Source organism: Mauremys mutica, chromosome 8, assembly GCF_020497125.1.
Source record: "Mauremys mutica isolate MM-2020 ecotype Southern chromosome 8, ASM2049712v1, whole genome shotgun sequence".
Classification (NCBI taxonomy): Eukaryota; Metazoa; Chordata; order Testudines; family Geoemydidae; genus Mauremys; species Mauremys mutica.
The window spans coordinates 34986005-35011962 of NC_059079.1; positions in this window are offsets into that span (position 1 = coordinate 34986005).

Consider the following 25958-nt stretch of genomic DNA (forward strand, 5'->3'; position numbering starts at 1 on the left):
AGGTCTCTAGCCATCACTTGTCTCTCGGACCCACATCCCACTCCCTTCTGAATGGGGGTTTGAGGCTCCATAGTCCCCTGCCATACACAGCAATGTCCCAGGCATCCAGTCTACCTAAAGGCGAGCGCCTGTGCTTTGCTTTCTCTCCAAGGGCTAGGACCAGTGTATTGCTGGCAGTTTATAAGTTACCACACATGTCTTTCTCAGCAGATTACATTTATTCAGAATAAAAAAGCATACAGAGAAAATACAAAAAAATTAGATGGATTTACAAGCTTACTAAACATACCAGAAATCACCTCCTCTTCTACCTGGGGAGTCTGGTAGGCCAATATCCCCTTCAGCAAGGGTTGAGGCCTTTCCTTGGGCATAAGGCCCTTCCTGTTTGCTGAATCAAAAAGAAGCCCCTGACTCTGTTTAAACTCAGCCTCTTATACCCAAAGCCCCTTCTTTGTGTCTTGATCTTTGGAAAACCCAGTTTGAACCAGTATATGCAAACCAACTCAGAAGGTGGTACTTTTAGTCCCAGAGGTAATCACTCCCCATTGGTTTTAATTCCTGGAGGAGCTGTAGTAACCCTCCCTCATGGAGTAGAACACAACTGTAAACCTTTCATAAATTCAATAATGGTCCCAAAGGTACTGCATAGGGTTACAATATCCACCACAGAGGCTCTCTACACTAGGAGCACGTTGCCTGTATCACTATACCAGTATGCTATACCAACAAAAGGTGTCTCATATGCATGCAACTGGCAAAACTGTGGAATGCTTTTACTCGTATAGCTTATTCCAGCCTCTACTGCCAGCAAAGTAAACTGTACTGACAAAAGCTTAGTTTTGCTGATAAAACTGCATCTAAACTAACAGTTTTTGCCAACATAGCTTTGTTGGTCAAGGATCACACCTCTTTATACCCTTGACCAATATAGCTATGCCAGCAGAAATGTGTAGCGTAGACATGGCCGTACTCTCATGAATAAGACTTGAAATACTGGGTACAAATTTTCCTTTAGCCTTTTTTGTCTCCAAAAGACATTTATACTGAAATACATTCACAATATTTATAGATGGCTGCTGCTTTCACCCTGCTTCTCAAATCTTTATTTAACAAACCCTAATGACCTACATTATTGTGAGATGAATTTATATATCTTGTATCATTGAATTAAGTGCAGCAGGTTGCAGCATAATCAAATAAAGTGTTGTGTAAGAGGAACAACTCTGAAGGAACAACTCTAACCTATTCATACCTATAGTAATGTAATACACACTGTACCCTAAAATCTCATTCACAGATCTAATGCTTTCAGATACAGTATTCCTATAAAGATGTGCATACACATTCCACTGTCTTTTAAGAACTGTCCAGCATTATAAAATTTTAACTTTGGATTAATAAAAGGCTATATGGCAAATGAGGACATAACTGTATTTAGTACTAGTAAGTAATGCTGAAATAGTCCCAAATTACTGCACAAATCAATTCCTTATCCAATTCCAACCCATTTGCCAACAGAAAAGACCCATTTTAAACATCACAAAGTGTGTTGTGGGGGAGGGGGATTTTGTATCAGCAGCACTTTCCACCTGGGGATTCAAGCACTTTGCAGCTATCAGTTAATTTAACCTCATAACACCCAGTGACATGGAAGTATTATCTCCACTTTACATTTCCTTCTTGTCTTGATTTCCTGTTGACTTCTATTCCTTTGCTTTTACGCAAGATCATCCTTCCTCTTTGATTAAAAAAGCAAAATAACCAGGGTTTGAACTCACTGGAAAAATTGAAGTACTATAATGATGATAAAGGAGAAATCCCCAAAAATAAAAATATTTTTTCAGATATCTCTTTAAATATCTAGAAAGTTGAATAATCAACTTGTACCAGCCCTCTGCCCTGGGTGAATTTCACCCAGAATGATACAGGGTCTTTTATGTTGTATTTGCACTGGTCATACACAGCATTAAACTCAGCAAGCCAAAGTTAGATAAATTCCTGATTACTCAAGAATGTGACTTCTGATACTGTGTTTTTAAAATTCATTCTCTATTACTTTAATCTTGGAAACATAGCCTGATATTATCCGTTATTATTTTAGTAGTTTAAAGCCAGGCATTCCCAGAGGCAGAAACTATGTGGGGGTTGTTCTGGTCTGGATTTGCTCTTGTCTCCTGTTACTACAGTAATCATCCCTGCATTTCAGCATGAGAAGCTGTACCCTTAGAAACTTTGCTGACAGTTTCAGACACTGAACATACTGATGAACATTCCTCTGATTAACTCAAAATTGCTGACTTCTCATCTGTTTCTCAATACAGATGTGAACCGTGACGTTTTTATCACTTTTTGCTGCCTTCTTGTTCTGAAGGGATTTATATTTACACATGTTCATACATTTAATTTGGTTTCCTTTATTTTGAAATATTTTACTCAGAAACAGCACAAATAGGATTGTGTGGGGGCAATTGAAATTGGAAACTGCTCCTTGCTTAGTTGGTTTGACATGTAAGATTGTGGAAACCTTTTCAATAGGCATTCCTATTTGAAAAAAAGAAGTACTAGGCTGTTTTGATATATGTGTGTGCACGCATGTGCCTGTGTGGGATTAATACATTTAAGAAAAGTCACATAGCTAAAAGTGACTAGTAGGATCATGTCACTAAAACAGCCCCTGTGCTCACTGTATAGGACAGCACACAAAGCTCCCAGTGTTACAGAAGTCACCATTTGGAACAAAATGCATTGCCAGGCTTAAAGTTGTGCCACCAGTCAATGGACGTTCACAAGGAAGGAATAGCCCATGAACCGGAGTGGCTATAGTAATACCAGAGCTATATTGCCATGAGTAGTAGGGTTCCTTTTAGCACTATATACAGCTGCTGTGTCATGACTAACTCTCCACTGATTACCTGGCAGGAGCTCCAAAGTTGCTAATAAGATATGCCATCAAAGCACAGCAGATATGGATGTAGACAGAAACAGCAAGGGGTGTGAATTTCCTTCTGAGTCTATGTTCTTGTGACTGGCCTAAACTGTGCTGCTAAACTGTAGCATGTACTCTGTCTCAGAGTGATTTTCCTCTGGGGATTTGCTAGCCACATTGGTGCAGTAAATCTGGCCCATCACTCAGACTGTATTGCAGTTTGTCCTGCTGTTTCACCAGGGATTACACCAACACAACAGAATAGCATCTTGGATTTACTCCTTTTCTCATTTTATATCTGTTTTGCACCTCCGTTGCAGAATTTGTCCCTAAATGACTAGTCTTTCAACAAAGACACCCATGGAACAACCATACGTGGCCATTTTTAGATGTTTTCTTAACGTGGCTGAACTTGTGTGTTGAGATGAGTTCCTGTCTGCATCCTGTAAAACTTGCCCATACCGGTATTGCCCTGGCCTCTTCTTTTGTCATTCAGTGTTGAACGCATTCTAAACCAATATGCATTTCCTCACCTTTTGGGGGCGAAGCCAGACTTTAAGGCACCTGCTCCCCTACATGGTGTAAACTTTGCTTGTGCCAATCAGAAACGAACACAAACAGGTTTTGGGCCCCGTCCCCTATGACACTTCTATGATGTCATTGTGGGTACTTTATGGCCTGCCTGCCATGTGCAGGCAGAGAGAGGAGAAAGAAAACGAATCCTGTGTATACCCGTGTATTCTGTGTATACCCGTGTGTCCTGTGTATACCCGTGTGTCCTGTGTATACCTGTAACCGAGCCTGATCACCTCGAAGCCTCTCTCTCAGCTCACGTGTTTCAAATAGAGCTTCTACGTTTGCCGGTCGTTATGCGTTGGTTTGTATTTGTAAGTATCAGTTATTACTAAATGCTGCATCTTTGTTTATAAATATTGTTAGTAGATATTTTAGTCATTGTGTGTTTTAAGTTTCATTAACTCTATTAGCTAATCATACGCTGCTCCCTTACCCCTTGTAATTATCCCCAATAAAACTTTTAAATTGATTAAGTTTAGTGTGTGTGTGTGTCTGCAGTTTGCATCGTGACCCACACTCTCCTTGCATCCCTTACCAATATAGTCTGTTGCCACGTGCAGCCTGGTAAATAACAGGCCTGCATTTTCTTTCGCCCTGCGAGTCCGTGGCAATCCACATGGCGTCACGAACAGGATGCAAGGGAGTTGGGCCATGCCCGTGGCATGCTGCAGACCGCGCAGATGATGAAACTGAACAGTTCCAATATTTGCAGTTTCACCTTTTTACTAGCCAAAATTCGACTAATCCAAAAATAGAATGGATCTGTTCCCTTGGCTCGGGCAAAACTCTAAAAGGCTATACTGTGCCTTTAACCCTGGCAGATACTCTGAGGCTGTTTCCACCGTCCTGTTTAGCATAATATGCAAGGCCCTTGATCTGTGCTCTGTCCTCCACGGGGGCACAATGTTTGCAGCTAAACAGGCAGCTCCAGGCTCTCCTAAAGATGATAATGAGGAGAAGACAGAAAAGGTAGAGCCCATCACTTCCCCCCCCCCCAAGTCCCTCTCAGAAAATTTTGCCACCCTCATATGAAGCTCCTAAAACTCCTCTGTATCCAGCTCTGCCAATGAATCTAAAACTGTAGCAGAAGCTTTGCCTATTGCGATAACTAACCTCGATGGAGTTAATCTTTCTTGGCTCAGGTCTCGCTACGTTCCTAGGTTGCTCTTCACCCCCTCTTCCCCCCCTCCGCCTCTCCTCACTTCGGCTCTCTCTTTTTGTTTTAAAAATTAAAAGCTATAGTTTTTACAGAAACCTCCAAAAAATAAAGCAATTGAAAACAGAACAAAACAAGAAACAAAAAGAAAACAAGGTAAAAACTTTAAATACGGTAAATTAATTATTTTAACCCTCCAGGAATGCAACAGCTGGAATTATTCCTAACTTTCTTGAAGATATGGTTGCCAAGCAACAGAAGTGCACTCTTTGCTTCTTATTCTAACCACTAACTAATATTTGTAACATGGGCTCTTCTTATTTCCATATAGCAAAGTTTTAAAATAATGTTAAATATAAAGTAATGCAAAATTCCTTGTTACCGAATTAATACAATACATTTGGCAAATACTAATATATTTTTATCAAATTTATGCTACAAGTTTTAAATAAGGTAATAATTTGTTTATTCAAATGTTTAACCCTTTTACTTTTTATTTTTGGTTGTGTTATTTTGTATAAATATGAATAGAATTTTGGCGCCATTTGTTTTTAATTGTAAGTTTGTTCTGTATGTCATGTGTGTGTGTTGTGTCTATGTTGTGTGTGTCACGTGACTATTTTTTTTTCAAAAAAATTATTTTTATTTTGTTGCAACAAAAGTCAATTTTATACCCTTTTAAAAATATATATATAAGATGTGGTACCACACTATTTTAAAATCATGGTTGGGGTGTAATCATAGTATATTAACACCAATTTTTTGTGCAAAGTTCAAAAAGGTTTCAGTTACAAATATATGTACATATATTTCTGCCTCAAGAAATAATGCAATTGCAAACAAAGGAATTCTCTTTTATCAATCACAGTTTTGTTTTTTAAGTTTCTTTTTTTTAATTTGTTATTAAAAAAAAGTGAGGGGAAACCTCAACATTAAGGTAAAGATAATATTAACAAATGTCAATTTCTTGTTTGGGCTTTTTATAAACTTGTTTGCACTTTTAATTATAGTTATAAGAATGTCATAACCAAAATGTTTTAAAATAACAATTTATGCATAAAGCTAACCCAAACAATTTCAACAGGTTTCCACCTTTGGCTCCCAAACATAACAAAAAAAGCATCATAAAAGTATACCCTCAAATACCCTCAAAGTATTTGCATGTATCTGTATTTAAAATTTATTTTGGTTTAATTTTATAGTTGGTTTGTATTTGTTATACTGCTCTCCCTCACAACATCTTTGCCCACTGCTCTCCCTCACAACATCTTTGCCCACTGCTCTCCCTCACAACATCTTTGCCCACAGAGCCCTTAGGAGAGGGTGGACTACAAACTTGGTTTGCCGCCTACTGGGTGCAGGAGGTCAGCGAAAACCAGTCCCTGTCAGCGCTGAGTCCAGAAGATTGTCTTGTTTGCTCCACTCAGTTCTCACCTAAATATCCATTACCCTTTCAATTTGTACCAATAGTTTATAATTTTTCTTCATTTAATATATCTAGTGTAAGTTGTTCTTCCCCCTATGTGCAGTGGGCTGCTTTTACTGTTTGTAATAATTGTTCTTCACAATTTAATTCTTATGTGTTTCCAGTTCTTAATGCTTCAGGTCGAAGTGATTATAGCTTTCCTTTAATTGAGAGTATTAAAGTTCCAGCATCTCATTGTTGGGTTTTTGTTGGTAATAGTTTAACCCCAGCCCCTACTTGGGTTGGTACTTATTCTAATTGTTCTATGTGGAGTTTCTCTTATGCTAATACCTCCCTAACTTAACCCACTCTTTTTGGACTTGCAAACAGCAGCTTCCTTCCTCGCCTCCTCTATTGTTAGTTTTAACCCTGTTGGTTATATGATGTTACATGATCAAGTGCTGTTTCAATCCTTTGCTATTGAAATGCTTGCTAATACTACAGGCAAGGGCCTCTTCTTAATTAATCAGCAGTAAATACATTAATGATTCAATATTTGTTACAATCTTCCTCATTTTGTACTAAATTTGCTGAAGTATATCCTAACTTTGCTGATAAATGTTGCGTTTCTTTGCCTTCTATTTCTCCTAATTTGTCCTCAATTGTTAAAGACCTGCAAACGTCGAGCTCTACTGTCAGAGAGTCACGAGAGTCCTTCCAGTTTTGGTCATGGCTCGATTGGCTTGGCCGTGCGCCCTACAAATCCTATTTCCAATCCCTGTTTCTGTCCCTTCTGGTTCAGAATAGCATCTTGGATTTACTCCTTTTCTCATTTTATATCTGTTTTGCACCTCCGTTGCAGAATTTGTCCCTAAATGACTAGTCTTTCAACAAAGACACCCATGGAACAACCATACGTGGCCATTTTTAGATGTTTTCTTAACGTGGCTGAACTTGTGATGTAGAGGGATGCCGTTGTAAAGTCAGTGTGTCTGCTCATATTTATTCTGAGTTTACACAGTGGAACTCCATTCACTTCAGTGGAGTTATTCCTAATTTACAGTGAAAGTGAGATTGGAATCAGGCCTACTATGCTTTCAGGTTTTTATGTTACTCAAGTTTGTCAAAAATTTTCAATGATAAATATTTGTGAAAAGTTTTTGCTGCTTCTACCTATTGTATAGAATGGCTGAAATCTTCTGAAAACTCTAAGTGTTAGCAGTTTAAAAAGAAAAAGATACCTACCTATTACCCAGTCCATCATGTCTGAGAACCTGATTAAAAGCCCATTGTCAATGTTTGCATTGACTTCAATTGACTTTGGATCAGGCCTTAAGAGAAAATGTGGGAAGAGGGGCAATAGCATATGTCCAGGGAAACAGGGAACTTTTTTTAAAAGTGTGACTAACATCTTCACTTTAATTGACCTGTCCTAAATTATATATATAGTTTAGATTGTAAGCTGTTCTTGTGCAAGCAATGTCTTTGTATGCGCTTGTACAGCATCTAGCAAAGTGGGTCTCTGATTCTCTCTGGGGCCTCTTGGTACTATTGTAATATAAATAGTAAATGATGATAAAAGGAGGTATGTAAGTTGAGGGCAGTTTCTCCTTCAGTGCTAAATCCAGTCCTAGCTCTCAACCTGTCCACCAGATAACCATAATAGGTTAATCCATCCAGTTAATCAAGTACAGTTGCTAATAAAGATTAAATTTTCCTCCAATGCTTGTTAAAATAAGGGAAGGCTGCTTGTTTTTAATGCTGTATGTGGCTTACATAACTCCTACAAACACACTGACAGCCCAATTCAGAGCTTTTAAAATAACGGATATGATTGTCTAATTTACTCATTTAATTGTCTGACCTTGAAGACACAAAGTCTCAGTCTGAGCTAATGCAGTCCTCAGATTGCCATTACACTTACAGCTGGGAATTGTAGGAGAGAGAACCTAAAGCCCATTCTGTTTGATTTGGCTATTTAAGTTTTAAATCTCTTGTAGCATAGCTCTGACTTTGTGGTAATTTAATAAGAACTAAAAATATAACTGGGCTGAAATTCTCCAGCAAAACCTAGACTAGGTATTTCTCTAGTAAGTTTCATTTCTGTGATGTTACTTGACTTTATCTTACTTTGTAGACACGTCTATAATTGCTCACCCAGATATGGAATAGGTTAAAGATAAAGTCTATAATTATTCTGCTACAGCTATGCTGGTACAACTCCCCTGAGTGGACATTCTATTCTGAATAAATGTGACTGTATTCTGGAGTAATTACTCCACTTCCAAAGTTCACTCCTCATTCAACGCTCAAGTGGGATCACAAAACCCAAGCCCTATATTCTAAAAAATTTGTCACAGACATTCCAGTTTAGCATGGAAAACAAGACAAAAACATGTAAGCAGTTTTCAGAATCCTCTAATCTTGATTTGCCATCTATACACCAATAATTATGCAAGCCAGCTATGACTCTGTAATTCTGATACCAGACAATGGTTTGTGATATTGCTTCAATCTTTTATAATGTAATTAAGTGTATCTTTAGGAATCTACCACCATAGTATTGTAGTTTGTGTCCTTTCTTGACTAACTCTAATCAAGCACAATTGCACACTCTAGTTTATAATTTACTTTTGTTACATGTGAGACAATAGGAGGGGACTATATGGCTCAGGGGACTGATAATGGGAAATGGAGTATTTTATTTACACTGTGGCTCACTAGTTTGAAAGATAAATTGTTGTTTAACTGTTTGTTGGCCTAGAGAACCTACTCCTTACATTAACTCTTATTCCAATGACGCATAGCTATTCACTTCACAAGTGTTGCCCTTTTTGTTGGCAGTCTCAGCAGAGAGGTCAAGAATTAAACAAACATGTAGAGCAGGGGTTCCGAAACTTGGTTCACGGCTTGTTAAGGGTAAGCCCTTGGCAGGTCGTGAGAGGCTTTGTTTACTTGAGTGTCCACAGGTACAGCCGCTTGCAGCTCCCAGTGGCTGCGGTTTGCTGTTCCCGGCCAATGGGAGCTGCAGGTAGCGGTGGCCCACCCCCGCGCCACTTCCTGCAGCTTCAGTTGGCCACGAACGGTGAACTGCAGCCACTGGGAGCTGCGAGCGGCTGTACCTGCGGACGCTCAGGTAAACAAAGCATCTTGCGGCCTGCCACGGGCTTACCCTGAACAAGCCACAAACCAAGTTTGGGAACCCCTGATGTAGAGCAAATTGCCTTCCAGATCAGAGATGAGGTATTTTGCATGAGTTGCATGAACGAGAATACCTTGCTGCTGGTCATCCTTTTTCTGTTTTGAGGATAAATAGAAGATTTAAATCACTAGGCCTGTCAATCCAGCATCTTTTATTTGAAAGACTAAACAACAAAGTGGAGACAATGTTTAATTCTGAAAGCTCTCTGTCTAGTGAGAAAGAATTCGCATGGCAAGAACAGTTATGAGACGGATTGCAGTTTGTGTTGTGAGGTTTTTGTATTTACATTGCAGTGAACTTACTAAGCAAATATATGGTGAGGGTTAGTAGTCTTGTATCCATGTGAGTGGGCTTTTCCTGGAAAATGAAACATAGCAACGCAAGTTAGTATAGTGACATGTTAAGTGCCATAGGTCTATATATGGTTATATATACTTTTTTCCTTGTTTAGGGACAATAGTGATATAGGGACAGCTGTATTTTTTTTTACAGGAAGATATTTTGATATCTTTGTGTACTTACAAAATCCTCTAAATAATAGAGAAAGCAATATCCAAATACTAGGCATACAATCGAAAGAGCCTGACAAAGTTATCAAAAACTGCTACTGTCTAATTAAACCAATGTAAAATCAATGGTAGTTTTGTGTACGAGTTAAATCATTCTTGAACTGGAGGAACAACTGTAAAGATGAAGTGGCTTTAGTGCATTCACCCTTCCACCCAAAGGAACACATAAAACCTTGTTATAAAGAAATTAGAAGGGAGTGAAAGTTGAAAGACTTAACTGGCCCAGAAAGTGCCATCACTTTATATGTATACCATTAGCTTATTTCAGAGTGGAAAGAGAGAACTTGCTAAACTCTTAAGTTCCCAGTCAGGGATTCCATTAGGCCCTTGAGACTATAAAATAGGAAGCATTTGTACCTTTCACAAAATTGTGAAAACTACACCCACTCTCACTACTGTTTCCCAAAGGGGTGCACTGGCAGGGTTAACGGATGTTTAGGGACATCCCTGCATATCCAGTCCATTTACTACAGACACCTACCAATATTTAAATTACTCACGATGAACATCTTTTTCTATAGCATCTATTATCTCCTTTACCCTGTCAGTCAGCATTTTTTCCCTTGTACTTTGTGTCAAAGCCCATTACATCTCTATGTGGGGGGAGTTTGAAATTAGAACATTGAATGCGGACTTTTTTCTCCACCAAACTCGGTTCTAGAATAGCGTGCTTGTTACAGATTGGATTGCATTGTAAGGCACGGAGGTGGCGCAGAGAAAAGGGCGCTCGGTCCCTGATTCTCCCTCCTCCCTGGATATAAATAATAAATACAAAAATGAAGCATATCAGTATTAATTTGAAATCTCCTAACAGGTTGTGGAGAATATAAGGGAATGTGTTCAGTTACTGTTGTTTTATATATGGGGCTGTAGTAAGTAAATCCATGGTTGGACAAGAGACAGTGATGTAACATCTGAGCACTCTGTAGAGGCCTGTCACAATGTATGCATACCCCATCCCGCTTTGGGGCAGCGCAGGGTGGTGATATCACTGCAGTGAATCTCCCCGGCGGTCCTCGGGCGAGCGCAGAGTCAATATGGCAGCCCTCGGATGCAGGGCAGTGCAGCCTAATGGCTAGAGTCAATATGGCGGGGAAAGGTGGGGGCCGCTACCAGGGTGTGTGTGTGACAGCTCAGGTAGGGAGGCCCGGGCCTGCCCAACTCCACCGGGCTCCGACCCAGGGCCCTAACAGTGATGGAGCAGTCCGTCACAGGGTCAGCAGGAAATCCCACTGAAACACGCTGACCTCACTCTGGCGGGAGATACCACTTGCTCACCCTCCCTGGGTCACTTCCTACCATAGTTCCAGACTCTGCTGTCTGGGTGGCGTCAGGGCAGGGCTGCCCAGGGGTGGGGCAAGTGGGCCAATTTGTCCCAGGCCCCGCAGGGGCCCCGCGAGCCCTGGCCCGGCGGCGGTCCGGGTCTTCGGCGGCATTTCAGCGGCGGGGGGCCCTTCATTGCTGCCGAAGATGCGGAGCGACTGAAGGGCCGCCTGCCGCCGAAATGCCGCCGAAGACCCAGACCTCTGCCGGGTGAGTACAAGCGCCGCAGCTCCCCCGCTTTGCCCCAGGCCCCCTGAATCCTCTGGGTGGCCCTGCGTCAGGGTCTCTGAGCTCCTCAGTGTGGGTGGTTCTCCAGCATTCCTTGGGCTCCAGGCCTCCAATCCAGCTCACAGGGTCTCTGGCTCTTGCAGGCGAGGGCTGTGGCGGCTCTTCAGCTGGCATTTCCCCTCCAGCAGTCAGCCCAGAATGAGCTTGGCTGCTCCCTTTTATACTGAGGCAGCAGTTGGAGCATGCCCAGCACGCCCTGGGTGGTGGGATTTCCACCACCCATAGTGTGGGATTAACCCTTTCTTCTCCAGTGCAGGGTATGCCTACCCCGTCACAAGGCCCCTTTGGGTGCTAGGAGCCACCATGGAATGTTTGAATTCCAGCAGGTGGGTGAAGATGGTTGGGAGGGAGGGTTGAGGCTGGTTGGCAGAGTTATTCTGGGACCTGGCTGAAAGTGCCAGGAAGGGAATCCACAGTACTTCATTCATAGGCTTACTTGTAATCAACAAAGTAAGAGTTCATTAGTCGAGTCTGGAGTTGAGCTGTGGTGACTGGGTTTTCCTGCACTGGCTTCAAAGACCACCTACCATATCTGTCAATGAGGCACTCCTCACCCTCCTGCACTTGGGGACAAGGTCATGGTGGTGGTGGCAGCAGTTACTCAAGCCTAGTAAAGACAGAAGGAAACCTGGGGTCATGAAAAGGTCCTTGTTACACACTGCAAGCTACCACTGTATTTCTCTTTATTTGTTTTCACTACTTTTCATTGGATAAAATTCTATTTTAAAGAGGCTACTGAGAAAATGAGATTAAGAACATAGAGTTTTGGACATTGCACTTTCAGAAGTGAACAAATATGGGACTGTCCATATTAGAGCAATAAAAATGATGAGTCTTATAAAACATGACCTATGAGGAAAGGTTGAAAAAATTGGGCACATTTACTCTAGAGAAGAGAAGACTGAGCAAGGGACATGATGATGGTCTTCAAACATATAAAAGGTTGTTTTAAAGAGAGTGACAGTTGTTTTTTCCATAGGTGCTGGAACTAAGGGCACAGAGGGTTGCTGCAGCACCACCTGGCTTGAAGTGGTTTCCATCATATACAGGGTTTACAGTTTGGTTCGTTGGCTCTCAGCACCCCCGCTTTTTTATGTTCATCGAGGGTAGGACAAGAAATAATTGGCTTAGTTTTCAGCAAGGGAGATTTAGGTTAGATATTAGGAAAAACTTTCCAACTATAATTATATTTAAGAAGTGGAATTTTCTTCCAAGGGAGGTTGTGGAAGCCATCTCATTGGAGGTTTTTTAAGAACAGGTTAGATGAGTGGTTCTCAAACTTTTGTACTGGTGACCCCTTTCAAATAGCAAGCCTCTGAGTTCAAACCCCTTATAAATTAAAAAAAATATTAAATATATTTAACACCATTATAAATGCTGGATGCAGAGGTGGGTTTGGGGTGAAGGCTGGCAGCTCGCCTTACGACCCCCTAAGGGGTCCTGACCCCCAGTTTGAGAAGCCCTGGGTTAGACAAACATCTGTCAGTATTGGTCTAGGTCAGGGATTGGCAACCTTTGGCACACTGCCTGTTAGGGAAATCCACTGGTGGACCGGGACGGTTTGTTTACCTGCAGTGTCCGCAGGTTCAGCCGATCGCAGCTCCCACTGGCAGCGGTTCACCGTTCCAGGCCAATGGGGGCTGCAGGAAGTGGTGGCCAGCATATGCCTCAGCCCATGCCACTTCCCGCAGCCCCCATTGGCTTGGAACTGCCAGTGGGAGCTGTGATCTGCCGAACCTGCGGACGCTGCAGGTAAACAAACCGTCCCAGCCCGCCAGCGGATTTCCCTGACAGACCGCGTGCCAAAGGTTGCCGATCCCTGGTCTAGGTTTACTTGGTCTTGCCTCAGCGCAGGAGGATGGACCAGATGACCTCTTGAGGTCCCTTCCAGCCCTACATTTCTATGATTCTGTATAATCATGCTAACTTTTCCACAGAACCCCTGCAATCATCTGGTTCACAGGATGCTCTGAAGCTGATCCCAGGTTGTGGAATGAAGGAGACTGTTGTCTCTAGGACCTTTTCCTCATTTGTTGCAGATTTTAGATGGAATGTACCAGTAGAACCAGAATAGGTGGGTGTAGGACTGGCCAAGTTTAAAGGCCTGCCCCCCAACTCAGTGGGAGGAACCGCTGAGTCCAGGCTACTAGTTATTTCTGGGGATAACAAATGAGAAAACAGGAGCAGGAGTGAGGTCAGAGGGAAAAAAATCAGGGATCCAGAGGCAAACAGTGAGTAGAGAACCCCTGACAACGTCCACTGCTCCTCAAAGGCTCCAGGGAGTCAGTGAACATCACCCACAGGAACTCTGCCCACAGGCCTAATCGGATAAGGGAATGGAAATAGGTCCCACAGTTGCAGAGCACCCCCTGTCCAACTTCCTCTTCCTGGGGCTATAGACAGCCATCTTGGCCAGTGCCAGGAGGAGGTTGATGAGGAGGTTCCACGACTTTGTGCGGCCATGGATGGGATGTGCAAGGATTAGGAGGTGTGGGGGAGAGTGCATCCAGAATCTCAGTAAGAGGTTCTGGAGCAGCTGGAAGAGGGGCTGCAACCTGACCAGGGCCGGATCCAGTATTTTAGCCGCCCCGAGCGGCCAAAAAAAAAAAAAAGCCACGATTGGCAGCAGCCCTACTGCCGCTGCTTCATTCTTCTTTGACGACAATTCGGTCTAATTCTTTAACCTGTTCTTTCCCTATTTTGGCTTGTGTTCCTTCTCCCCCTTGTTAATATTGTGTTGAGTATCTGGTCATCACTAATCTTTTTTAGTGACGACTGAAGCAAAATAGGCATTAAACGCCTCAGCTTTCTTGATGTCATCAGTTATTAGCTCCCTTTACCCTCTAAGTCAGGGGTCTCAAAGTCCGGGCCTGTGGGCCTCTGCAGCCCAAGAACCTCCCCACTGCGACCTGCAGAGGAGAGGCGCATGCAGACATGTTGCTGGCAATGTCTGCTGCAGGCACCCTCCCCCCCCCACGCAGCTCTCACTGGGTGGGGGAGAGGGACAGAGATACCATCACTAGTCGCCGGGCAGAGTCAGCCATGGAGGCAGCATCATTAGTTGCCAGGCAGAGTCAGCCATGGAGGCAGCGTCACTTTTTTCCACAATGAATATAAACAAGTCAAAATACCGAACACAACTATCTGATGCACACCTTGCTGCAATCCTGAAGGTTTCAACTGCTCAGTCACTGAGGCCAAACATCAACAAACTGACAGCGCTGAAGCATTGTCAGGTGTCTGGCAAACACTAAAAACTCTCTGGCAGGCAAAGAATTGTATAAAGTTGTATGACAGTTTTATTATTTCTAAGAAATTGAAAATAAAAAATACAATATAAACGTTTTCTTTACTGAACACCATCTTCAGTGACATTATTCGCCCGCTGGGAGGATTTGAGGACTGCCACTGCCTCTAAGGTAAATTGAGTTTGAGACCCCTGCTCTAAGTAGAGGACCTACACTTTCCTTCCTTTTGCTCCGAATGTATTTAAGGAATCTCTTCTTATTGCCTTTTTATGTCCCTTGCTAGGTGTAATTTATTTTGTGCTTCAGCCTTTCTGATTTTGTCTCTACATGGTTGTGCTATTTTTTGTACTCCTCTTTACAACTGGTCCATGTTTTCACTTTATAGGATTCTTTTTGATTTTCAGGTAATTAAAGAGCTACTGATGGAGCCATATTGGCCTTTTACTATTCTTCCTATCTTCCCTTTACATCAGGATAGTTTGCAGTTCTGCCTTTAATATTGTCTTCTTGAGAAATTGCCAGGTCTCCTGACCTCCTTTATCCCTTAGATTTCCTTTCCATGGGACTTTACTACCAGTTCTCTAGTTTGTTAAAGTCTGTTTTTTTTCCAAGTCCCCTCTTCTTATTCTGCTGCTCACTCCCTCCTTTCCTTAGAATCATGATCACTTTCACCCAAATTGCCTTCCACCTTCAGATTCATAGCCAATTCATCCCCGTTGGTCAGGATCAAGTCTAAAATGGCTGTCCTAACCACAGGGACAGCCATTTTAGACTTGATCCTGACCAACGGGGATGAATTGGTTGTGAATCTGAAGGTGGAAGGCAATTCCTTCCCTTTTTAAACAAAGGTGTTCCCAATACATTCGAATAACTTAATAAAATTGTTTTGCTGTATTACTTTTCCAACGGACGTCTGGGTAGTTAAAGTCACACAAAGTACCAGGTCTTGTTTTGCATATTTCTGTTCTTTGTTCTAAGTATGCCTCATCCACCTCCACTTTCTGATTTGGTGGTATATAGAAGACCCTACAAGGCCATAACTCTATTTTCTGTCCCCCTTTTGTCTTTACTCAGAGACTTTCAACTGGTCGGCCTCTCATCTCCTTCTGGACCTCAGAACAAGTATTTAATAGGATATAAAGTAGACACAGGAAAGGGAAAAAACATCGTAGGTTGACTGTTTTAAATTTTAAAAAGCATAACTGTGTGGATCTGTCTGCATTCCAGGCACTTTAGCTGATAAACAACATTATTTACTTAGTGGTGTTTAGCTAATGGTGCCAACGGATAAACACAGGCAGCCCACAGTTGTGGGGAGTAAAATTTATAAGCTGTCTTGAAAAGCTGATGTTAGTTGGAACCTGTTTGTTATTCTACTGTTTGATCTCTAATTTTAAAAATCTTATGCTTTGGCCATCTGAGCTCTGCCTCTTGATCTTCACCATCAGAGCACACAGAGCACTAGACAATATTGCCATGGCCATCAGGAATACTTAGAAGAGGAAATGGCCAATCTCAGTATTATCTAGTTCCTAATTCTGTTTCCACTGAAGCCAATGGCAAAGCTCCCATGGATTTAAATGGTGCAGGATCAGGCTCTCCGTATACTGTCAATAAACTCTTAGAGTGGAAGGGAACTCTCAGCATGGAAGGGAAAGAACTCTCAGCATGGAAGGGAAAGAATCTTCTATATAAATAACTGGGTTAGATAGGGAATTTCTTTTAATCTAACCATACAAAGAATTGGATGTATTAACAAGAAGATAGAGGAAACCCTTAAAATACACAAACTTCATGCCCATTGTTAGTAAAAACTGGGATTGTACAATAAGATCCCAATAAAAAGGAAAACATTAAGTTTGTCTTCAGCGGTACCTGCTCCCACTTTTGTGGTTGGTATTTAATGTGGGTATATGTATCTAGATTAGCTTGTCAAGTGCTTGAAGAAAAGCCTCATCTTCTAATATGTTTGTAAAGTCATGTGTACACCTGTGGAAGTAATGAATAACTATAATTTAAAAAAAATCCAGAATCATTTCAGCATGTTACTATTAACTACAACAATGAATTGCCATTAAGAAATCTAATAGACCTGGCAGAGGTCCTGTACTCCCACATTGCCTTCCAGCTTTCCCAGTCCCATAAAATCACTTTTTCAGGAGCCATTCTGGCAATTTTTGCTGTCTCCAAACTGTATTCGCAGGGTGGTCACTGGATGCAGAGGAAAACAACATAAGCAGTGACAGACAGCGTTACATTACATCTGAAATCTCCTTTGGATTGAGAGGCGGACAGTACTGTGGAGATTTGTCTGAGGACAGAGATGACAATTCTGCAAGGATTTATACCTAAGACACTCCCATTTCATACCTACTGAGGTACCTAACCGAAGAGTAGTACTAATGGTTCATATGCAGATCCACCCATGTCCAAAGGTTAATTCTTATCAGATGTATTTTCAGTCTCTAATGCAAAATAAGAGGTGGGAAGAAAAATACTTTCATAAATGCAATTCAGACGGTTTCTGCCTTCAGGTGTCTATGGATCAATAAAAGCATGGATTATACTGAGTATTCAGCCAACATTAACTCTAGAATAGCAGCAAGGTTTTTGTTTTCATATAACACGTGTGTACATTACATCTATTTGCTAGTGACCTGCAACAGCTCCAGTGGCCCCTTGCTTTACTTGCTACTTAATCTTTTAAAAATATTATGCTTGGTAAAGGTTGTGTTGATTATAAATAATGTAGGTAAAGTGTCCAGAATAAGTAGAGTGGGGATTATGAACCTGGTCTTGCTTTCAGTGAAGTCAGTGAGAGTGTTACCACTGACTTTATTTTTTTTTTTACAAGATCAGACTCTGTAAGTTCCCAAAATGCTTATTTTAAAAGGCACAAACACTGTGGTAGTACACGTTGCACATTATATTCAACTTAAGCTTGTTATGCTATGGTTTGACTCTCAATAGCCTTTAAATCCTGTAACTAACATGTAAAGTCTTGTATAGCAAATAAAATTTTGCATTGTATTTTATATGATATCTTACAAAGCTCCTTCCTCCCTCTGTCCTTTTGCCCTGAGGGAGGCAAGCTTGGCACAGGCATTATACCCTCATATCAAACACAAGTTTGAGCTAAGGCTGTGGTTGCCTTGGAACTTGAAACCTCTCAAAATGCGGGGGAGGGTAATCTTACACTTTGTTTTTGAACTTGAGACATTACTCTTTAAAAAAAAAAATTATTGACTTAATACTATTGCTGCCACTCCAATCAGGGATGGTCACTGAATAGGAGGTTGGAATTACTTTCCTGTAAGTTTGAGGTTAATGAGATTTCAAAACTCCTTTCACACTCCTGCTTCTCACAATCCTACTCTTGTCCAGGCTTGTTGCCCAGTGTTAGTTCCAAAACTATGTCCCCTCACCCTGAAATAAATCCTTCTGCCAGTTTTGATTCTTGTGTTCTTTCATGAGTGTATCATTGTACTTTCAAATGCTTTGTCGTTTCTTCTGCAGGGAACATTTAGTTTAAAAGTTCAATGAGAGTTTATGAAAAGACTAATTGGAAAATCCTGCATTGCGGTGAAGAGAAAATATTCAGTTAATAGGTCTGTTTCTTCAGCTGTGTTCTTTGAATTATTGTGTGTTTACAGTGACATTGAGACTTACCTCCTTCAGTACTGCTGCTAATTCCTAAACCCTTACATGCAACAGTTGAGCAATCATGATTAAGGCTACGATTTTGTCACGGAGGTCGCAAAAATCTCAGAATCCGTGACTTCTAGAGAGCTGTGTGACTTCAGCCCATGGTGGCTGGGAACTGCAGGGTACCCCTTGCCACCTTGAGCTGGCAGGGGTTCCCCCAGGGCTCCTGGCCGCCCTGAGCTGGCGGGGACACCCTGGGGGCTCCTGGCTGCCATGGGTGGAGGGGGGACCCCATGCCTCTGGGCCGCAGGCAGCAGGGGACCGTGCAGCTATGAACCTCCAGGGATGGTTGGGGCCCTGGAGCTCTGAGCCAGGGCTCCACAGCTGCCCATCTACCATGGGCGGTGTGGGGACTAGTCTCCACAGCTTCCCATTTTGTCATGGATATTTTTAGTAAAACTCACAGAGAGGTCATGGGCTTCCGTGAATTTTTCTTTATTGTCCGTGACTTGTCTGTGACTTTTACTAAAAATATTCGTGACTAAATCTTAGCCTTAATCATGATCCTTTCACTTTGCATGTAATTTGAATCTACAAGGTGGTAGACCCAGGGCATGTGGAACAGGCACACTTTCGGAATAGATACTTATCCAGAAATTCCAAATGCATCATTCACTGGCCCATTCTGATCACACATCTAATACCAACACTGAATTACTTTCAAGAAAGGATGAGACCAGACATCTCCTATTCTGGCCACGATGACATAAAAGCAGGATTCCAGAGGAACTAAAAATTGTGCATTGGTGAAGGGTATTCACACTTTCTTGCTGCCAAGAATAAAATAGAGGCTGATTTTGTTATTCTGCTAGTTCTCAATGATGTGAACTCCCCATTGGGGGAAAAAAGCCAGCATGAACACAGCGTGCATTGTTAGTATCCTTGACTACCTCTCCTGTCTTTCATCTGTACTTTACACTGGAAAACTGTCCCACTTTAATCCTGAAAGAAAACTCAGCCTTTGAAAAATGTATTACTCTATTAAAAGTTGGCTTGATTTTTTAAATTTTAAATTGTTTTTAAATTGACACTAGTTTGTATCACTTTTTCCTTGTAGATCAGCATGGCACGCATAACTTGTACATTTTGGGTTGTCTCTAGAATCGTCACTTAGCAATGGTTGCCCCTTTTAGCTTCCTTCCTGATAGGGATACTGAAAGAGTGCAAATTTAAATTTTATTCAAGCTACCTCCTCTCCTGTTCACACACTACAACTACTACTTCTATTGCCATAGCTCCCTAAGGCCCTAATCAACATCAGGATCCCATTGTACTAGGCACTGGTGCAAATACACAGGATCCTCCCACAGAAGAGTTTATATTCTAAACTGAACTTATTTTCATCTGAAGTGCAATTAGTGTTTTTTTGAAAGCCAGCCAGATATGAAGCCCCAAGCCTGTCCTTTCTGATTCTCCTACACAAAGTTTCTCTAATAAAATATATCATTAAAAAATGTCACAGGCTGTCATTGCAAATTCAGACCTGTATTTTCACCCCTCCAAAAGATGTAGAGCTGCACTGTAATCATTTGTGAATACTGTATGTGACTTTGTTCTTGGTTTGTGTATAACAATATTGGTTTAGTTTAAGAGCAGTGTAATAGGGTATTCAGAGGAGTGGGGGCAGGTAGCCTAATGGTTAGCATACCTGATTTCCAGTCTCTGGCCTCTCAAAAAGGGAGATGACTGGCCCCTGCTCCTAGGTTGACGGCATCACTGTCTCTGCCCACTTCAGGGCCTCGTTCTCATGGGGTATGTTAGGGGGATGCAGGCGGTGGGGGGCAGGTTTGTATAATGTTTGGTGGTGCCCAGAACGGGTCCAAGTCCCGCCCCCTCCCCACACCTACCTTGTAAGCCGATATATATTTTTAAAAATAATGTAATAATGTGAGGGCTCTGGGGTGGGGCAGGATTTGAGGGGTTTGGGGTGTGGGAGGGGTTCGGGCAGAGGGTTGGGGTACAGGGGTGAGGGCTATGGAGTGAGGCCAGGGATGAGGGGTTCCTGGTGCAGGAGGGGCTCAGGGCTGGGGCAGAGGGTTGGGGTGCAGGGGTGGTGGTGGTGGTGAGGGCTCTGGCTGGGGGTGTGGGCTCTGGGGTGGGGCAGGGCCAGGAATGAGGAGTTTGGGGTGCAGGCAGGCTGCCTCTGGCTGGGGCCAGAGAGGAGGACTCCCCCCAGCTCTCCCCATGCCAGCAGCAGCGAGCTCCGGGGGAGGGGCCCCCTTTTCCCCCCAGTAGCACACTCACCTTGCACCACTGTCACTGCACATGCTCCTAGGGCCCCTCTCAGGTCCAGGAAGCTCCTTCGTCTCCCTGTGGGCTGTCATCACGTGTGCGCCTCCTCCCCTGCTGCTGCCCCTCACTGTAGCCTCACTGGGGGTGGGGAATAGGGCTGCCTCTGGCCCAGCATGGGGAAGGAGCGGTGACTGCGGGCAGGAAGGGCCCTCTGTGTTGGTGGAGGGTCCCACCGAAAAAGGGAAGGGTCCGTCCGTCTAAGGGAGAAGAGTTTTCAAGTGCCTAAGTAGCCCCTGGAATCATAGTTAATGTTGCCCCCCCGCCCTCCCAAAATCTGAAATGACACTCCTGTCTAATTGACATGCTAAAAGTATGTCAGCAATAGTGGCACCTCTTTGCTTCTTGCTTTTGCTTTTGCTACCACCAATGGAGATACACCAGTGGTAGCAATGGAGGAAGTCTTTCAGAAAAAAACTAATGTCTGCTTCACCAGTGCAATCTTCTTGTGTCTTCTTGTGTGAAAAATTTATTGGTTAAAATAACTGGTAACTTTTCCCTCTAACTCTGTTTCAGAAATATGCATGAATGAATGTGGATAGTAGTGAAGTATTCTTGAAAACAGCTGACTTCTGACACTTGAGCCTTCTGTAAAGCATCCCTTTCAGGTGATTAAAACTGAAACTCTTAAGGTCTATACTGCATGTATAAATATTTAAGAAGTATACAGAGATATCCTGCTTACGTATTCTCCTATCCCAACCACTACCAGTAGCATCAATAGAATTTCTTGTTGGCCTCTTGACTTTCAAAACTCTGCCAAAAAGCCAGTTATCTTTTTCTCATATGGTTATATCAATAGATATATTTCAGGTAAATATCCCTCCATCTGGAAAGTTAGATGTAGTTTTTTAAAGAAAAACACCTAATTTCTCTTTTTAAAAAAAGTTATGCTACTTTTAAAGAGAATTTGAAACTGATATTCACTGAAAGAAATTATGAGAGGTCTTTCTCAATAGTATTGCTGTTTTTGATTCTATATTTTGCTGTCATCAGGGAAGTGACTCAAAGTATGTTAACTGTAAGTTAAAAGTTTGTTACTGTGAGCTCTGTTGTGCTGTCATATTGATAGAGGTGGAGCCATTGACTCAAGGTAAGGTAAGATTCATAAGAAATATTGCAGAGTCTCATTGTGCAGTGAAGGTATGTTTAAAACTTATTTGGTTTGCACCATGGACAAGTCATTGCTTCTGCCTTGTAACCTAAACACATACATTAGTGTTCTCATTAATCACAACTTCTTGTTTCCTGAATTGTCTTCCACAGTTCTCTGGTTTCAGCAGCTCAGTTTATATATCATAAGTTTATTAAAGTAGGGGCTGAGTTTGGTCATTTATGAGTAGCTGTACTGGAAACAATGGAGTTACACCAACTTAAAACCAGTTAGAATCAGGCCCACAGGTGAAGCTTCAAGAGTGATAGCAATGGAAGGAGATTTTATTTAAAGACCCTAGTGTATAGACATCTGTGACCGTGGTTGCTGGAGGGGCCATACTGAGAATGCTCAATCAGGGCAAATTGTAAAGAATGGGGCAGATGATCCCCGAAACTGATGGTTTATTCTTATAATTAGATTCATCAAGCCAGTCACAAAATAGCTTCTTTAATACCTTACTTCTTACTGGCTACCAAGAAGCCAAAAACCAGAGTTCCCCTTAAGCAATCTAGCCTTTGGCTCCCACCCAGACAGCCAAGTCAAATATAGTGATTACTTAAAATCTTATTCACCATATATAAAGTTCTACCAATCCCAAGAGACTGGACACATTACCCACCAGGTCAATGAATATTCCAGATTTTACCCAAATACATGCTTACAGCCAATTCTTATTAACTAATCTAAGATTTATTAAAAAATAAAATAAAGAGTTACTGTGGTTAAAAGATCATTATTGACATCTGTATGTATAAAGGTCTTAAGTCAGTTTCTTTGGAGAGATGGCGAGGTTGCTGATTTGTAAAAGTCCTTCTGGAATCAGTTTAAAAACTAAAACTGCAGACTATGTGCAGAGTTTATTCAAATTCTTCCATGAGAAATAGTAGTGCTAATGCAGAAGGACTGGGAGACCTCAATCTTGCGGCTTGGACTTCCTCTGGAGTGGCGCCGCTATAGCGCAGGATATATACCCCAGCCGGCCCGTCCGCTCCTCAGTTCCTTCTTTCCGCCCGTGACGGCCGTTGGAACAGTGGAGCACAGCTCAGCTGACCTCCACTTCCCTAGCTACTCGTAGTTTTCTCTCGTTCTGTTTATAGTTGTAGTTAACTCTGTTTGTTTGTAGAATAGTATAGTGTATTTATTTTACAGGGGTTGGGGTTTATCCCCTTCCCCTCACCCGGGGCCGGGTCCGATGCCCGGTCCACAGGGTTTTCTAATGCTTGGCCGGCCACAAGCCGCTGCCGACAAGAGATCTTCTCCTAAGTGCCTCGAGGGATCTTACCTCACAGATAAGTGCCGCATTTGTGAGGCCCTTAATCCGTGAACAAAGGGGAGTGGGGCTTTCGTTTTAAACAGCTCCTGAGGGAGGCAGCTCTTGCTCCTCCGCTCTCGGCGCCGAGCGCTAGTTAGTTTTCACGGCGCGCTCCCTCGGCACCTGACCGCCGGTGCCGCCAAGGCCTCCTGGCACCACCGTCGCTGACTCCGACATACCCTCGGCATGGATCTCTCTCCTGGAGGATGAAGAGTTACTCCGGCCAGGCAAGAGCCGTCGAGTCCGGTGCTGGAAAGCTCCCCGGTACGCACCGTGGTCGAGCTCGCCCGGAAGCTGTGTCCGAGCCGCCTGCTCCGCAGCCGAGCGCTATGCTCAGTCGGATCGCCCGGCACCGATGTCTGCCGCGGCACCGACAATATCCGCACCTTTCACTCCGGCCAGGCAAGAGCCGTCGAGTCCGGTGCTGGAAAGCTCCCCGGTACGGACCGTGGTCGAGCTCGCTCTGAAGCTGCGTCCGAGCCGCCTGCTCCGCAGCCGAGCGCTATGCTCAGTCGGATCGCCCGGCACCGATGTCTGCCGTGGCACCGACAATATCCGCACCTTTCACTCTGGCCAGGCAAGAGCCGTCGAGTCCAGTGCTGGAAAGCTCCCCGGTATGGACCGTGGTCGAGCTCGCTATGAAGCTGCGTCCGAGCCGCCTGCTCCGCAGCCGAGCACTATGCTCTGTCAGATCGCCCGGCACCGATGTCGGCCGCGGCACCGACAATATCCGCACCGTTAACTCCGGCCAGGCAAGAGCTGTCGAGTCAGGTGCCGGAAAGCTCCCCGGTACACACCGTGGTCGAGCTCGCCCGGAAGCTGCGCCCGAGCCGCCTGCTCCGCAGTCGAACGCGATATTCAGCCGGATCGCCCGGCACCGATGTCTGCCACGGCACCGACAGTATCCACACCGTTAGCTCCGGCCAGGCAAGAGCCGTCGAGTCCGGTGCTGGTAAGCTCCCCGGTATGGACCGTGGTCGAGCTCGCTAGGAAGCTGCGTCCGAACCGCCTGCTCCGCAGCCGAGCGCTATGTTCAGTGGGATCGCCCGGCACCGATGTCTGCCGCGGCACCGTCAATGTCCGCACCATTAACTCTGGCCAGGCAAGAGCCGTCGAGTCCGGTGCCGGAAAGCTCCCCGGTACGGACCGTGGTCAAGCTCGCCCTGAAGCTGCGTCCGAGCCGCCTGCTCCGCAGCCGAGCGCTATGCTCCGTCGGTTCGCCCGGCACCGATGTCTACCGCGGCACCGACAATGCCCGCACCATTAACTCCAGCCAGGCAAAAGCCGTCGAGTCTGGTGCTGGAACACTCCCCGGTACGGACCGTAGTCGAGCTCGCTATGAAGCTGCATCCGGGGTGCCAGCTATGGTCGAGCTCACTATTCCCTCCACGCCGGAGACAGTGTCCACGGCGAGGGGGCTGATTGCAACAACAGCATCTACGCTGCCTCAACCCCCGGCACCGCTGGTGGGGGTTACATAGTCGATGGGCAAGCCTGCCTTGATCAGACCACCCTACCTCGGCACCGCACAGCGGCACCGTTCAGAGTCGCGGTCCCGCAGATGTTCTCGGTCCCGTCACCGATCTAGGTCTTGGCTCCGATCAAGCCCCAGGCACCGGGATGCTCGTAGCCACTCCTGATCATCGAGCCTCGCACCCTCGGTCGACCGCCCGGCACAGCTTCGGTGGCAGGTCCCGTTCTCGGTACCGGTCTGTCTACCAGTACCGATCCCCGGTGCCGCATCGAGCGACGTCAGTTACAGACGGAGACTCTACCAAGAGCTTTCAGCTCCTCCAGGGCCATCCAGCCACGCATCAGTGTCGTCCCGTGCGGACACTTCATATGCGTAGCACTCTGTTTTCCGATGTGCCCTCCAGAGTCTTCGAGGAGACCTATCAGTGGTCATTCTGGATGCCGTGGGTGTACTACCACGCCAGAGGCGTACCGGTGATCCCATCTCGCTCCGTTCCCTCCGAGCTCTGGGTGCCAGAGGTGACAATTAGTCGTCCCCGTCCGACCGGTACAGAGCAACCCCCGGTTCGGCACCGGGCTCCCAGATCCCACCGGATCAGGAGGTTGTCCAGGAGCTCGAGCCCACACAGGACCCGCTTGTCCCGGGCCTTTCTTCTTCCTCCTCCCCAGATGAGGCGAGGGCAGGAACATACCCCTCCGGCCCTCCTCTAATCGAAATGCGACCAGCCCCTAAATCCAAAGAGGCTGGGCGTGTGGTCTTACTGGGCCATGAGATGTACCCGGAGGGGGCCCTGCAACTTCATGTAGCGAACCAGCAAGCCCTGCTTATCCGCTACTGTGGGTGGCGGTGGGCAAATTTACAAAGTCGGTTCTTCGGAACTCCCGTCAAGAGTTCGATGCCCTCCTGCAGCAAAGGACGGAGCTGGAGAGAGCTTCCCTCCAGGCCTCGTTGGACGCAGCTGACTCCGCTACCATGACTCTGGCCTCGGGTGTTGCCACGCGGCGTGTTTCAGGGCTCCATTTATCGAGCCTTCCCTCGCAGCTGCGGCACGCTATACAGATCTTGCCCTTCAGTGGCACAGGCCTGTTCTCTGACAACACTGGCCCTAGGCTGCAGAACCTAAAGGGCAGCAGGGTCACTTTGCTCTCTCTCTCTCTCGGCATGCACACGCCGGTAATTCAGCGCCGACGCTTCCGTGCCCAACCTCCGCTCTTACCCTGCGCCTTGACAAGGTCAGGACATGGCCAGCGGGCGTGGCTTACACGGTCGTGGCCATCAATCCGCACCCCAAAGGAGCCAGAATTAGAGTCCTTCTGACCACCAATGGGG